The sequence below is a fragment of the Alligator sinensis genome, unplaced genomic scaffold, assembly GCF_000455745.1.
Source record: "Alligator sinensis unplaced genomic scaffold, ASM45574v1 scaffold10_1, whole genome shotgun sequence".
Taxonomy (NCBI): Eukaryota; Metazoa; Chordata; order Crocodylia; family Alligatoridae; genus Alligator; species Alligator sinensis.
This window is the reverse complement of record NW_005842169.1, coordinates 1,571,724-1,587,909: the sequence shown is the minus strand read 5'-3', so window position 1 is coordinate 1,587,909 and position 16,186 is coordinate 1,571,724.

Here is a 16,186-nt window from a genome sequence, read left to right as displayed (position 1 = left end):
AGCCACCTTGTTTGCCTTTCTGATTTAAGTGTTATATGTGTTCACTCCCATTCTGGTATAAAGGTACATACAAGCGATTCCATTGGTTGAAATGTTCTGTGAACAAATGTTCATAGCACTTTAACTGTTGAAAAAATGGTCGATACAGTGGAAATCTCCACCACATTGGACAAGGTTGATCATCTCATTTCAATCTGGGATAAGAGAGGCAGAAGATATGATAACAAGCATTATGGTCAGCCTTCATTGATGTAGAAAAGGCATTCATAAACATCAAACCAAAGTAATATAACAGGAGGTAATATAGTCATAGAAGTTAAAACTACTTAGTAAATGACAAAGTTGGCAGTTCCATTATGCTGGTATCAGTTGACAAGTTCTTTGTTGTGCTCACAATCAGAGAGACTGTTATAGTGGGATGCCAAATGTGCCATTTGGCTGTGTACCATGTTAAAAACCGTTTGAAATAAGTATATTGTCAAATAAATATATTTTTATCCATTTTATCATTTACCTAATGTTATCAAATACATTGGTGGCACAAACAGGAATACATTCCAGGCATCAAGACTCTGGATCTCTTCATTTTAGTAGACAAAGATCTTTCTAACAGCTGTTATTGGGTCTTTACTCTCCCAGTACTTTGATTATTTAATAGCTCATATCAGACTTAGATTTGAAAGAAATGAAGAAGAAAACCATGGAAACTGGATGAGATGAGTGGCACAAGCTTATGCACTATATACAAAGTGAAGATGATAGTTGCTTCACTTAGCAACTGCTTAATATATGTGTAACAGGGAGCCAGAGAATGCAGCAGGCGCTCAGGCTAGCCCCTAATTAAAAGTGGAAACTTCTGAGTGTGGCTGACAGGAAGAGGGGCAGAGCTTCAAAGCAGATAAGTCAAGGTCCTTAGCCAGAGAGGGCAGTCTTGTCCTACAGGCAGCAGGGAAAGGAGCTCCTGAGCAGGATGGCTGCAGAAAAGGACTGACCAGCACCCAGGCTGTCCCTGAGAGATTCAGGTATAGAGCCAAAGGGAATTTACAGGACAGGAGACCACACATGGGTGCCTTAGAGATGCTCCATATTTTCAGCCGTATCAGGGGCAAGCTCCAGCTGTGAGAACCAGGGCCTGATCCCTAACAGGGAGATAGGAGAAGGCTCCAGCTGACAGGGCCAGGGTCTGAGCCTCAGCAGAGTGAGATGGGCCAAGTACCCAAGCTAAGTGATACAGGCCAAAGCAGAGTTAGATGGGCCAAGAGTCAGACAAGGCTGAGGCTCAGAAGCTGGACTACAAGAAATGGGCCTAGGCTGGCAGAGTAACCAGAAAACTAAAGCCAAGTGGGCTGAATCCCATACAAACTGGTGCATTTATCTAGAATAAAATCTGTGAGTCATAGGTGGCTGTAGGGGCTTGATCCTGCTACAATATAGTATGAAAATCAGTTTAATAACATTTTAAAATTCTAGAACAGACAAAAATGGCATAAAAAACCATGAAAGCCCAATATAGTGGCAGTAAACAGCAGTATACTGATAAAAATCTATGCTGCTGACAGAGCTGGGTTGATGTCGTTTATTGGATTCTGAAGTGGCTCTAAAGGTCACAGAAGCCTGTTTATACAGTATATAACATTATTACAGACTAATAGAAAAAGGTAACTCACTCAGTCCCCCGGTTACTGCTTGGTTTCATTGAATTTCAGTACTCATTTCTAGCTAATTAGAAATAAAATTAAATTTCTGTCAATGGCAGGTGGTGGTTGTATTTTTTTAACCACAGAAGAACTGGTCTAAATGTTACTCCCACTTTTGCAAGAAAATGGAAGATTTAACCGTCTGGGAATTTTGTGAACGTGTGTATACTACGTTATTAACCATTATGAACAAGATCCTCAGTGATGAAACCAGTCACTCCGTTGGTGAAAAGGGAGTTGCATTTAAATCCAATGAGGATCTAGACCATTGTTATTAGGGGAAAAGCCTAATTTTAAATGTCATTACACTTTCTTTTTATATATTCTGTATTTATTCAGAAAGCAGCAACTGAGGGGCAGAATCTGATTACTGCACAGTTATAAGCTTTCCTATTTCTTTCCGGGCTTTGGATTGAATCCAGTGTTAATAAAAACATGGGAGTTTGGGCGCTTGATTTGACTTATACAGTAAACTAAGTATTTGTTAAAATGTTGAAAAATTGTAGGGTGTTGTGTCTAGATATGTTTGGTAAAGCTGGTCAGACATTCTTCCACTGAACCATTTTCTGTTGGAGAATGCACATGTTCATCTAAATCAAAACTCTTTGTGCTAAAAAGGGGATTTGGGAGCCTAGAAGTATCAGCTGAATCAGGGGTCTTGGACCTAGGCAACATTTTCTTCAAAGGCTTCCAAATTCCTGGATCAATTTCAGTCCATTTCATGCACTGATGAGAATTCAGGAACCTGGACAGACATTCAAAAAGCCAGAGCCTGAATTGATTCAGTCTTTTCAGGTCAGTCTAACCTGCCAAGATGAAATGATTTGCAAGTGCACAGACGTTACCTCTGGATGGAGAAAATGCAGGCACATCCCTGCAGTTGCTCAGGCCAGGAGCTCGGAGAGCAGGAGGTGTTAAAGCACTCCCTCACCTGCAGGGAAGCTGTGCTGAGGGGATGGCCAGTTCCAGCAGTAGCCTGGTCTGAACTGACCAGGGAGGGAGTTTAATTCCCCCCTCCTTGTCCCGCCTGTATGGACCTGCACTGGGGTCCAATGGGTACTCCCCCCTCACTATTGCAGTGGCGGGGCTGGGTGTAGCCAAACATCAGCCAGCATGGCCCCATGAGGTAGAGGGGCAGGGAGGGAGGTTAATCCCCTCTCTGCCCCCAGGGCACCACAGTGGCATCTGTCTGCCCCAACCACCATTGTTCCTGCCCTCTCCCTGCTTGGGGCAAGCGGCAGAATAAGCCCATCCTGCTTCCATCACCGGATGCCAGAGGGATGGGGGAAATCCCCATCCTTGCCCCCCTGCCTAAGTGGCCCTGTTATCTAGGCTCTGTCCGTGCCCCTAACCCTGCCACTAGAGTGGCAAGGGGGAAGGGTTCTTGATGGGGACAGCAGCCCCTGTCATGGTGTTTGGGGAGCGCAAGCCTCTTCTCAGTGGGAAGCCATGCTGCAGAGCAGGCATTCTTCCGCCAGGAAGGGGCTCACACTCTAGGAAACCATGACAGGGACTGCTGCCCCTGTCACGGTTATTCCCCCATCACCATTCCAGTGGCTGGGGGGGGAGGGGCCCTGACGCAGGCCTGCAGGGCCCCTTAACTGGAGGGCAGGAAGTGGGATTATTCCCCTCTCTGCCCCTGGGGCATTGTAGTGGGATCTGTCCACCCTGATCACTGCCACTGCTGCTCACTCTGTGCTTGGGGCAAGCAGCAGAATAAACCCTCTCCTGCCCCCTCTGGTGTCCCCTCCTGCCCCCTTATTCTGCCACTTGCCCCAAGCACAGAGTTAGCACCTGCAGCACCGGTTGGGGTGGCAGATTCCACTGAGGTGCCCCAAGGGCAGAGATGAGAATAACCCCCTTCCCTGCCCTCCACCTAAAAGGCCCTGCTGGCCAGCATCTGGCCCTGCCCCAACCCAGCCTCTGGAGTGGCAAGGGGGAGTGACTACGATCAGGGAAGCAGCTCCTGTCATGGTTTCTTGGATTACAATCCCTTTCCTGGTGGGGAATGGCCTACTGCACAGAATGACCCCTTGCTGAGAAGAAGCTTGCACTCCCCAGACATTGTGACTGGGGCTGCTGCCATCAAGATCCCTGCCCCCTTGCTGCTCCTGCAGCTGAGTGGGGGTGTGGCCAGAGACCAGCCAGTACAGTCCCTTTTGTGGGGGGAATAGGGAGTGGGGTTATTCCCCCTTCCCTCCAGCATCTTTCGGAGGGGGCAGAAAGGGGTTATTCCACTGCTTGCCCAAGCAGGGAATAAGCAGTGGTGGTAGTGGCAGTCAGGGCAGGCAGACCCAGCTGCAGTCCCCCAGGGGCAGTGGAGGTAGAGGAGGGAATACCCCCCCTCCATGCCCCCTCTGTCTGGCCATGCTGGCTAGCATCTAGCTGCTCCCCTCCTCCCCCCCCCCGGCACCGCTGCTGCAGCAGCAAAGAGGTAGCACCCAGCAGACTCCAGCTTGGGTCCCTGCTGGTGGGATAGGGAGGGGGAAATTAAACCCCTCCCTGCCCAGTTCATCCCAGCCTATGGCCCCTGCCCTGCCCCTGGAGTAGCTAGCAGAGAAATGCAGTTTAGTGCTGGTGGGACAGGAGAGGGAGGCAGGGATAGCCCTGGAGTCTCTGGCTGCATTGGTAGCCTCAGGGTTTAGGGACAAGTGCTTCTATTAGTTTGAGGGCCCCTACTCCTGTTCATTCAGTTCTGGTAGTAAATGAGATACTATGGGGATGAGAGCCATAAAGGTAGACCCCAAAATGCTGGTAAGTTTCCACAGAAAGCACCCCGATGCATAAGAAATCTGAAATTCAAAAGCCCTCATATTCTCGGCTGCTCTCTCTTACAACTCTGGTAATGCCTTTGCACATGTCCAAACAAACTCTTCTGAAAACCACATCTATGATTTGTTGTGTGTGTTTTTATACACAATAAATGTGATGGTGTTCCTTTAAATATGACTGATTTAGCAGATTTGTACAGGGGAGTGCTATAGTTTCTCCTGGACATAGATAATTTGAAGTCCGCTGTATATATTCTCCTAAACAAAGTTCAAATATAGTCACAGAAATCAAATGGTACTGAAAACATAATGTTTTTAGTAGAGTTTATAACATCTCAACATTTATGATTTTATTTATCTGCAGTAACCACCAGAACTCATTCCTAGATTTAGAATAAGTGCTTCATGCATCACTCCAAAACAATCCCTCTTTGCACTTGTTATTCTACCACTTTACAAATTCTACCTATGATGCCATCTCCTCCAACTCTTGTACTACTATATCTTAAATATCCAAAGAATATGAGTGTAGTAGACCCTAAATGTCTTTCCCACAATTAATCTCCCTACAGAAGTATTTCTCTGGACTACAAGGTATTTGGGGCAAGGATTGTTCTGTAAGGGTGCGTCCAGATGAGCGTGCACATGCTTGTTGCCCCGCCTCAAACCCCTTTGAGGTGGGGCAACAGGCACATGCGGGAACAAAAAAAGGTTCCTTGCACTGCAAATTTGCAGTGCAGGGAGAAAATTAGACCCCTGGATATCCAGGGGTCTAAAAAAAACTGCTCCGCAATAGAGTGGAGCAAGGCATGGTTCAAGACCGTGCCCAGAGCCACTCCTCCAAAAGAGACACTCTGGTTTTGGCCAGTGTCTCTTTTGTGTTCCTGCTGCCCCCAGCATTTAGAGGAGGGGTTTGGAGAGTGGTGGGGGGGCGATGTCCCTGGGGCTTCAAGGCAGGGGGGAGGGTGAGGACCTGGCCCAAAACCCTGAGGCTCGCTAGTCCGGCCTTGCACTGGAGTGGGTCTCACGGCTCTGGGAAAAGCATACACGAGCCATGCCTCCTGGAGCCCTGTGACCCACTCTGGTGCAAGGCTGGACTAGCGAGCCACATGGGGCTGGGCCAGGTCCTCACTTCCCCGGCAGGCACAGGGGGCAGAGGCAGGAGCTGGCCCTGCGGCCCAGCCCATGCTGACAGGAGCTGGCATGGCATGCGGTTCCCACGTGCCTTGTCGGGTCCTGCCGCGGCTGGGCCCTTCCTATAGGTATAGGACCTGGCCCAGCATGTGGAGAAAAGCTGGGTCCTGCTGGCCCTGGGGCTGCTTGTGCTGCTTGGCAGCCGGGTGGCATGAGCAGCCCCAAGGCTGGCAGAACCAGGCTCAGCTCTGCACGCTGGGCTGGGCCGAGGAACACGAGCCTCCTGGGGTCAACAGGATGCAGCTCAGCTCTGCACGGTCCCTGCATGCCGGGCTGGGCTGGGGATCATGAGCTGCCCGGGCACCATGCAGCTTGTGCTCCCCAGCCCAGCCCACTGTGCAGGGACCATGCAGAGCTGAGCTGTGTCCTGTCAGCCCCAGGCAGCTCGTGTTCCCCAGCTCGGCAGGTAGAGGCCATGTGGAGCTGAGCTGGGTCCTGCCAACCTTGGGGCTGTTTGTGCCACCTGGCTGTTAGGCGGCACAAGCAGTCCCAGGGCCAGCAGGACCCAGCTCAGCTCCATGTGGTCACCGTGCTCCAGGCCAGGTCCTGCAGCTATAAGAAGGGCCCGGCCATGGCAGGACCTGGTGTGGCATGCGGGAACCGCATGCCGTATTGGCTCCTGTCAGCACGGGCTGGGCCCCAGGGCTGGCTCCCACCTCTGCCCCCTGTGCCTGCGGGAGGTAAGGATCTGGCCCAGCCCCATGTGGCTCACTAGTACGGCCTTGCAGCGGAGCAGGTCACAGGGCTCCGGGAGGCACGGCTCCTGTGCTCACCTCCCAGAGCTGTGCAACCCACTCCAGTGTAAAGCCAGACTAACGAGCCTTAGGGATCTGGGCCCAGCCTGGCTGGGCTGCAGAGGGGCCGCAGGACCCAGCTGGGCCTAGCATGCAGTTCCCACATGCTGCATTGGGTCCTTTCATCATGGGATCAGCCCCGCTGGGCTGCAGAGGGGGCCCAGGACCCGACTGGGCCTGGCACGCAGTTCCCACATGCTGCACCGGGTCCTGCTGCCACAAGACCAGCCCGGCTGGGCAGCAAGAGCAGCCCCAGGGCCAGCAGAACCAGGCTGGGCTCGGCACATGGTACCCTTGCTGCTGCTGTTAAAGGTTAGTTATGGGCCCTGGGCAGGGGGGCTGGTGGCCCTTTGGGGGATAGGGGCTGTGGCCTTCCAGGGGGGAGCTGGGACCCTGGGCAGGGGGGGCATTCCATGTGCTGTGTGGGGGGAGCTCTGCACCCTGTTGGGGGCCAGGGGACCCACCCTTCCTGAGCAGCTCCCACACAAGGTCCACCACACCCACAGTGCCCCCAGCAATTGCCCCATTCCTACCCACAGACCAACCCACATCCCTCCACATCCACCCACCCACCTTCCTCCACACACCTTATCACCCCCTTTCTACAAACACAACATCCCCCCATCACACACCCATCATGTATGAAGAAAAACAAAAGCACAGATCAACACATACAGGTATTTAGAATTTATTTTTGCATGATGATAGAGACACTGGTAGGCTTCCAAATTGCTTTAACATTGTAAATATACCAATAAAGCATTACCCAACTTATCACTGTCTCTCGCTCTCTCTAGATATATATCTATATCTCTCTATATATGTGTGTGTGTAGAGTGGTTTTTTGTTTTAAATATGGAAAAACATGGATTTTGGGGTATTTTAAAAAATGGATTTGGGATGCTGCTGCAGCAGTCCAGCTGGCACAAGGGGTAGTGTCTCCAGGTATCAATTGGCTGGGCCCCAGAAGCTCCAGAGAATGAGTAGCCCTGAGCTGCTTGCCAGGGCAGGTTTTTGTATGGATGGGGCCAGGATAGGGCAACTTTTTATACTGCTGGGGACGGCACAGGTGCTGGCCCTGGGCTCTAGCTCTCCCTGGCTGCAGATCCAGGAGAAGCCAGGCAGGGTTATTTTGCCCCAAGTGGCACAATTTGCTCCACATCAAAGTGCATGTCTGAGCACGTGCGCTGAGGCAAAAAGCCTGGGCTCAAATTTGCACTGCTTCTATCTGAGCTGCTGCAAGCGCAGGTGCTTGCATGTGTGGACGCACCCTAAAATGCTATCCAAAGCTATAGTATTATAAAGCTAACAGGAAAAATGTGATAATCGAGGAGTCCTACTACAAGCTAGAACAGTGACAAGTATATTCTATGAATTTAGGAGACATTGTTTAAAGAGTATTTTTTGCAATAAATGTATTAAAAATAGAATCTCCTTGGACAAAATATTCAGCTGATGTAAATGAATGAAGCGTGCCAATGTGAATTCAATACGCAATGGTACATAAGGGCTAGGATCGTAGGATCTCTAATGTAATCACTGTTAAAGTTACAATTATTACTGATTAAAATGTTAAAGTTGTCAGAATCCAAAAAGTAAATATATGATAAATGTTGACTTTTATATTTAATATATATCACTGAAATAACTGGGTTAATTCCATTCATCAACGACAGAAATATTGGACCTAATTTATTATTGTTAGAGGCGTTTGTTTTTTTGATTGTTTTCAGTCATTAAACATCTTGTGATCTTAAGTGATAATCTAAAAATATCCTAGCCCAGTGAGACTTTTGTGTTAGAAGTATATTGCTAAGCTTGGAGAGTGGATGCATCTAAAATGGCCACATTTTTTACCATTCATGTTAAGCATGAGGGGTGGAGAGGGGAAGCAAACCTTACTTTTTAGTTTTACGTTAAAACATTTTATCCATCATTTTACATGTCAAATGTTAATAATTGGTTAGAAAATGCTACATATCATTAAAATTTTTAACTTATCTAAAAATTTTTGTGACAATTTTATGTATAGCCTGTTTCATTATTCTTCTAAACTCCACTGCAGAGTGGGTCCACTAAATGTTAATAGGAATTTGTAAAATTGAGTAAATGAACTTGTGCTTGTAAGTTTAAGGGATAGGCTATTCTAGTACTATCTGGGATCCTACCCAGCAGGTTCCAAGGAGACTTCGGTCCAGATAATGCCTTCATTATGGTTTAAACAGCCACATCTTAGCTAGGCATAGATAATTCAACAGTAGCTTCTGAACTAGGATAAAAAAAGTAATATTAAGCTATTCAAATGGATTGCATGCATTTTTAGAAGAGGCAAAAAACCAGTGAGGTTGTTGTCACATTTTAAAATTACGAATGGATTACCTAATTACTTGTCTTAGACATCATGAAATAATGGGCTTACTGAATTAACTATGTACTAGGCAATTCAAGGACCAATCCTGACACTTTCCTGCTCCTTAGCATTCTGGGATTGTGGATTTTTTTTTCTTTTTACCTTCCTAAATTCCTCCCTTGAAGGGATTGGCAGTTTCAAACTATCTTACAAAAGACCTAAAGTCTGGAGGAAAAAAATCCCACAATAAATACTTCTATCTATTCAAAAAGCAACAGAAAACAGTCTGCAAAGGACCAGGAGAGCTGGAATCAAAGTTATCCTGATCTTAAAGATGTTAGGAAGACTTTTTTTTTAAGGATGATATAAAGGCATCTGGCCTTTGAAATCTTGAAAACCTCTACTTTAAAAATTTAGAGTTCTATAAAATATAGCTAGGCATTAACCTAATTTTTCAGATCTTATTCCCTCTTTTCTTCACATTCAGCTCACACAGAGTAAGTCACCTCTGATCTGAGTGCTTCACAACCTGACTGCTCTACCTGGCCCAATATCTTAAGGTGATGATTAACCTACATGCTCTTCAGAATGCAACAGAATTCACAAGCGTCTCTCTCCTGCTGAGCCTGCCTCTGTCTCTCTCTTTCTAGTAGGAACCGCCAGAGGAAACACTTTCCAAATGGAATGAACATGCTGCAGTCAGTTTGAACTCCTCTTACCCTCAGGTAAGAAACACCTTACGTGAAAGGAAGGGGCCAGACAATAAACTGAAGTAAATCAAGGTAGCTCCTTCAATTAAGACCATTTGTACCCACTGACAATTAAAATAAAATGGGAGGTTTTTTTCTGAATGACAGAGATGGCATAAGGAAAATTAAAAACTGAGCTTTTCTATTTCTTTGAAAGGTAACAGAAAACATTGCTCTGTAGTACTGCCTGTAGAGTAAGATGTCCATGCAGATGCACCTGCTTGTCTTCATGCTAAGATGCAGTAGGTAAATTATGTGACTAAGAACTGCACCCTCACCCTGCCTTCCTGTATGTCCCTGAAAGGCAAATGCTGAACACTGCCTTCTCTCTGTGACTTTTCCTCACAGCTTTTTATCTGAGATTAGTCTCTGTGCTTGAGTAGCCCCCCTTGGCACTCCTGCAAGCAAAGCACTACTGCCTGCCAAGCTGCTGAATTAATCATTGGTGAATGTAGTACCCCATCACTGAGGGCCTAGAGACTCAAAATTAACATGCATATGTTTTTATTTTGTGTGGTCCTGGCACTCAACAAAATTGCCAGAGTATGATCCTCTGCATCAATTTTTTTTTCAATAACCTGACCATCCTACAATGGATGAATTTGTTATTGCTTTTTGGTTTGTACCAGTTGTTACTTTGCACCATTAGCCAAGAACCATGCCCCTAATTGGTCCCTCTTCCTTAGTGAACAGACCATGGAGACAGAATGACTCTCCTACCCTTATGTCCACAGAACCAAAAAATAAAAATAAAGCATGATGTGAAAATTTGCAGGACTACATACTGTGCCATGTCTGCTCCTGGTGAAAAGGAAAAGAGAGCTCAATTACCTTAGAAGAAAGGTCCCTCTTAGCAGTTCTGGTGCTTGTTTAGCACTAAGGCATTTTGCCTAATGGACAATACATAGATTTTTAAATGTGGCTTTGTTTTGCATCAAAACGCAAAATGCACCATGTTTGTATAATGAAGTAACTAGAGAGAGCCTGCTACCTCAAATAGTCAATAACCAGTGGTTAAAACACTCACATAGTATATGGGAGACCCATACTTAAGTGTCTGCTCTACTTGATTTTATAGCAGAAATATATTCATTATTCATCGGCCCAGAAAGAGACTTCAGTAGAGAACAGACTAGAATTTGGGTCTTCTATAAATCCGAGTATTCTGGGTTGAGGGGCTGGGTTTCTCTTGCTCTGGGTTTGACCAGAAAATCCATTTTGAACTTCTAGAAATTTTCCTAACAAAGTTCTATGAAAGGAACTTCCCAACACATATAGAACATCATATGTCACCCTGTCACTGCATCCAATGAAGAAATAATGATACTGCCCTCCAAGGAGCTCTAATGAACATTACATGAGTAGGCCATTAAAAAAAGAAATCTACATTAGCCTTGCATTTTATTTTTCAATAAATCTGTTGTAGTTATTGTTATGTAAAAAGTATTGACTACGAAACATACTCCTAATTTTTGGAGTACTTCCTATTTCTGAAAAAAGTAATACAATTCCATTTAACAGTTTTGGTGTCTAATCTTTATTTTCCAAGAAAGACATTTGGTAAACATTGGGTGTGCCTACACAAAATGGTAACAGCAGAGTAGAATAATTCTACTGTGCATTAGTGTGGCACAAAAAACCTGTGCTAATTCACTAATGCAGAGTAGAATTAGTCTACTACGCATTAGCGTCACTTAAACATGATTATGGCACATTTAGTTAGTACCTGTTATCGCAGGTACTAACTAAATGCACCATAATTATGGCGCATTAATGTATGTGTAGATGTGTCCATTGTCAGCTAGCTCTATTCAGCAGATTTATACACTAGGCACTGAGTCTCAGGTGCCTAGTGCTGTGTGTAGACAAAATGGGAGGTGTGTGTGCACCATGCTTTAAAGCGGGCTAAATGCTTTTGCATCATTTTAATGGTGTCAGTGCTTGCACGCCTCGGTGGCATATTGCACATTAATTCCAACCACTGTAGGAAATTCGGTGGCATAACGTGCCTTAAATGACTTGGGGCACAGCAAATTAAAACTCCTTCAAGGAGTTTTAGTTTGCTGCCCCTACAGCCGCGGAGCAAAGTACTGGGCTCCATGCAGCTCTGCGGCTCTGCAGACAGCATGGCAGCAGCCCAGGAAAGCAGGCTCTGCCCAAGAAAAGCAGCGAGTCTGATTTCCACCCCCACCCAGAGCCTACCTGAGCTGTGCAGGGACCCGGTCCTTCCCTCCGCAGCTGCAGTGCCCCCCGGGACCGCCTGAGTTGGGTGCCTGTGGGTGGGTGCTGCCTGGTGGGGGGCCACCACTGCTATGGTGGGAAGCACCAAGCCCCCACCCCTCAGTCCAGAGACCACTCTGCCTACCAGCAGCTAGCCGCCTGCTACCCAGAGAGGCAGGTAAGTCAGCGGGATGTGTGCACAACACAGGGGTTTAATCAGCCCTAAATTGAAATGGTGTTTTTTAAAACCCACCGCTTCAATTTAGGGCCCCCGTCTCATCTACACATGCCCCAAGTGATTAGCTTAGAAAATACATGCAGTTGGTATTTGCAGGTCAGCTTTCAGATACTTAAACCAGATTCTATTCCACATATTAGCCTGTAAGTAGATTGAAGAACCCAAGTGTGTTTCTATTTCACCTTGCTCAAGTCCCTGAAAAGCAGATGATGGCAAATGTGGGTGGGAGTCCTTCAACTTCTCACTCCATTTTTGTGACTCAATCTTAAGGAAAGGTAATGGTGTGTTAGAAAATAGATGCACTAATGGATTTTTGGCAACATGAAAGGGAAGAGTAGGACAGCACTCAGGTGCCTAAGCCCACTTAGATACCTAAGAATAGAATTTGGATCTTAATGTCTACATTTACATTTTTACTTTGATTTTTCCCCCCCACAATATCAGTAATGTGGAACTATTTGCAATTACTTTATCTATCCTCACCTGCCATCAGATCCAGAAGATATGGAGTACATTCCCTGAGGCCCCAAGTCACCTCAGTTCTCATTCACTTTATTATGCTCAGTGGGCATGTCTATACGTGCTTTAGTACTTTATTTATTTAGTACTGTAATTTAATACGTTAGGAAGTACTAAATGATGGTGCAGTAACAGCTGTTACCGTGCTGTGTCAGTGGTGTGGTTATTTTTAGCTACTACATCACTGTAGTGATGCGCTATAGCAAGGGAGTGCATTGCTACAGTGACATAGCTGCAGTGTCATGGTTTTTGCATGCCAATGCTACGTTGCTATAGCACATCAATATAGCATCTCATGTAGACACGCCCCCTATTTCCTAAGAATAGCTTAACAACTTGAAAATTAGTGCCCGTTCTCCTTTTCTTTTCAGACACTCTGTATTAAACTCCCTGTGGGTCTTTCTCCACACACTGTGCTATCTACCACTTGTCTATTTTCCAATTGGCTTTATTTGAATGTCCTCTAATTGTCCATTGACACTTATGTAATATGGGGACCATTATTTGCATGAGGATTACAATCATTTGGTTTATTAAAAGCTTATTCACTTACTTGTATTCCATTTCCCATAGGTTTCCATATAGTTATTAGCCATCCCAATCCTCCCTGCTGAAAACACTGTGTGAGAAAAATGCGCCAAATTTCCCTCTCTGTGTATTCCCATTTGTTCCTCTTATTCTCTATAATGGGTTTCTTTAACAATTCTAGAGAACATTAGTGGCACTTTTGAAAATATTTTATATGCAACTATTAATTCTTATAAACCCTTTCTATTACAAATGGGAAATGATGATGTTTATGTACTTTCTATTTATTTCCACAGATTAAATTCCTCTTCAATAAGCTACCTTTATAAATTCACACTTCTCAACACATATGGAACATCATACGTCACCCTGTCACTGCATGCAATGAAAAATAGTGATACTGCCTTCCAAGGAGCAATAATGAACATTATATCAGTAAGCCATTAATAAAATAAATCTACATTAGCCTCATATCTTTTTTTTTCAATAAGCTTTCTGTAGTTATTGCTGAAAAGTATTGACTACTAAACATACTCCTAATTTTTGGAGTAATTCCTTTTTCTGAAGAAAATTGATTCCAATTCTTCTAGACCAATCACAAACCTATTTACATATATTTAAAGACAAAGTAAGATATTTGTTATCCCGATGATATGCTAAAATACTTTAATATTAGATTTCATTCTAATTTGAAACAGTCCATCAAAAAGTCTTTGTCTCAAAGTGTTTACAATATAAATAGAAAAAGACGTATCAGAAAGACTGTTACCTTCTATTCTACAGAGACAAAGAAGACAAAGATCTCATAACTTTCGTCACACTTTGTACCATATATACAATTCAACATGAATACAGACATAAGACTGCAGCTAAAAGAAATATGATTTGACCAAAATGACGCATGGAAACTAGAGAGGTTAATATTTGAAAATGAGGAGCACCTTCACCAGCAACAGACTGCAATTGGATATAATGATGCTGAGAAAATGAGACCAAGTGATGTCAGAGATCATACAAGACGTCTCTGGCAAAGGCAGAAATCTAATCCAGATCTCATGAATTCCACTCTTCCAAGCAGAGAACCTTTTAATAACAGCAGCAACAATCATAATTATAATAATAGAACAATCATGATAATGATAATAGTTGTTGTTGTTGTTATTACTCATGCCCTCGTGAGTCTGGGACAGACATTGCATAAACTTGTTTGACCCAAATCAGTTAAGTCTGATACTACATTCAGCCAGGTTTATCTCAAACTTGTTTCAGCCATTTTCAAACTGGTTTATGTGCACTGAACATCTGTTCTGTTACAGGTTTAAACCAGTTTCTGATCACTTAAACCAGTTTATGTGTAATGTCTGTCCCTAGCCCTGATATTTTAGTCATGTGTAACTGTCAAACTGTGACAATCCTCACTCAACACATCTACTGTTGCATCAAATCCACTTCCTGCTATTCTCCTCCTACCAACTGTGAATAACATCCTCAGTTCTCTTTTCCTGCTCCCATTTTTGCTTAGCAGTGAATTATAGAATCACTTATTCCTCTATCTTTATTCCCCTTTGATTCCTTTTCCTACTCCCATGTTTATACCTCCCTTCCATACCCAGCCTCATGGGAACGGACTGATCTTTATAGCTCAAGATAAGCAATTGCATTTTGCAGGGGCAGATGTGAAATGGCTTGTGCAAAATTGCATGGTGTGTCAGCAGCAGAACAGAATCCTGGGGTCAGAGACCTACAAATTCCCTGTTTTTACCATTACATACCTCCTTCGTTTGCTCTTTTTGCCAATTTAGTTTGTTTTCTAAATAAAAAATTTCAATTACCACCTTGTTCTTTAATTTAACTTAGTGCCCCTGGATTTTCCTTAGTATTTAGAAGTTAGTATCTGAAAGAAAAGCATTTCACCTCTGGGTCAATAGTTCAATTCCAGCCTCATCTGGTAATGTTTGTAAAGCACTTAGAAGATGAAGACTGCTATATATAACCGGTAAGTATTATAATTATTATTAGACAAAATTTGTTATAATCTAATAGCGTTTTAGTTGCTTATACAAATTGATGGCTTCATTCCAGTACCTTGTGGATAGGTGGCATCATATAATAAAACCCATCATTGTAATGACTGGGGTTAGTGTCTGAATGGGCATTGCAGAATGAACCACTTTTTCAATCTGTGGTATTGTTCCATCAGCACAGGTTGCAGACACATTGATGAGTGTTAATGTGGACAGTCACTCATCTTCACTCTTTGTTCTGTACATGTTTTAAAGTCAACATTTCACTTTCAAGGGCTATGAATCCAACCATTTATATAAGTGTGAAATTTACTTTTCTTACTACCTAGTTCCATTTTTTTGCAGTCTTTACAGAATCTGATCCTGAGTCCCTGACCTATATATATATCTATATATCTATTTATCTATATAGATATATAGACCCCCACACACACTATATTTCACATTAAAGAAGATTTTCACTTCTAAAACAACAGAGCTATTAGTAATGAACAATTAGTTTTACAGTTTTGATTCAAATTGCACCAAAATCATAATCAGATAACAAAAAAGTTAAAAATGCCAAAGGGCACAATATGTTGATCAGTGTAGTTTTATTTTTCAATAAAAGCTCTTTCAAATGATAGGATATTTAATTAACCTGATAAATCCATGTAAGAACCATTTGGAATATAAGCGTGGTTTTGTGATGAGCAGGGATCTGGGTTTTCTGTTTACTGTGGAATTTTTTTTTTTCTTATTATTTGAAAAGCAGATTTTTTCTCTTTAAAGGGGAAAACCATGAAAAACCATGGGTTTATACTTGCAGGCTGGCAGCGTTCCAGCCTGCAAAGAGCTGCTTAGGATGATTGGAGGCAGGGGGTGCCAGGGTTATGGGAACAGCCCCGGCAGCTGGATACAGGTACAACTATGGGGAGAAGAGGTTGGAGGGCCAGAGCTTGGGGACTGTCTGGGGGCTGGTGGGTGCCATGTAAGTCTGTGTGTGTGGCAGGGGTGTGTGGAGGGGATGGATGCGTGGTGGGATGGATGCCTGCTGGCACTGAGGGAGGGTGTTTTGGGCATTGGAGCTGACATGGGGTGGGGGGGGGGGGCGGCGGGACGA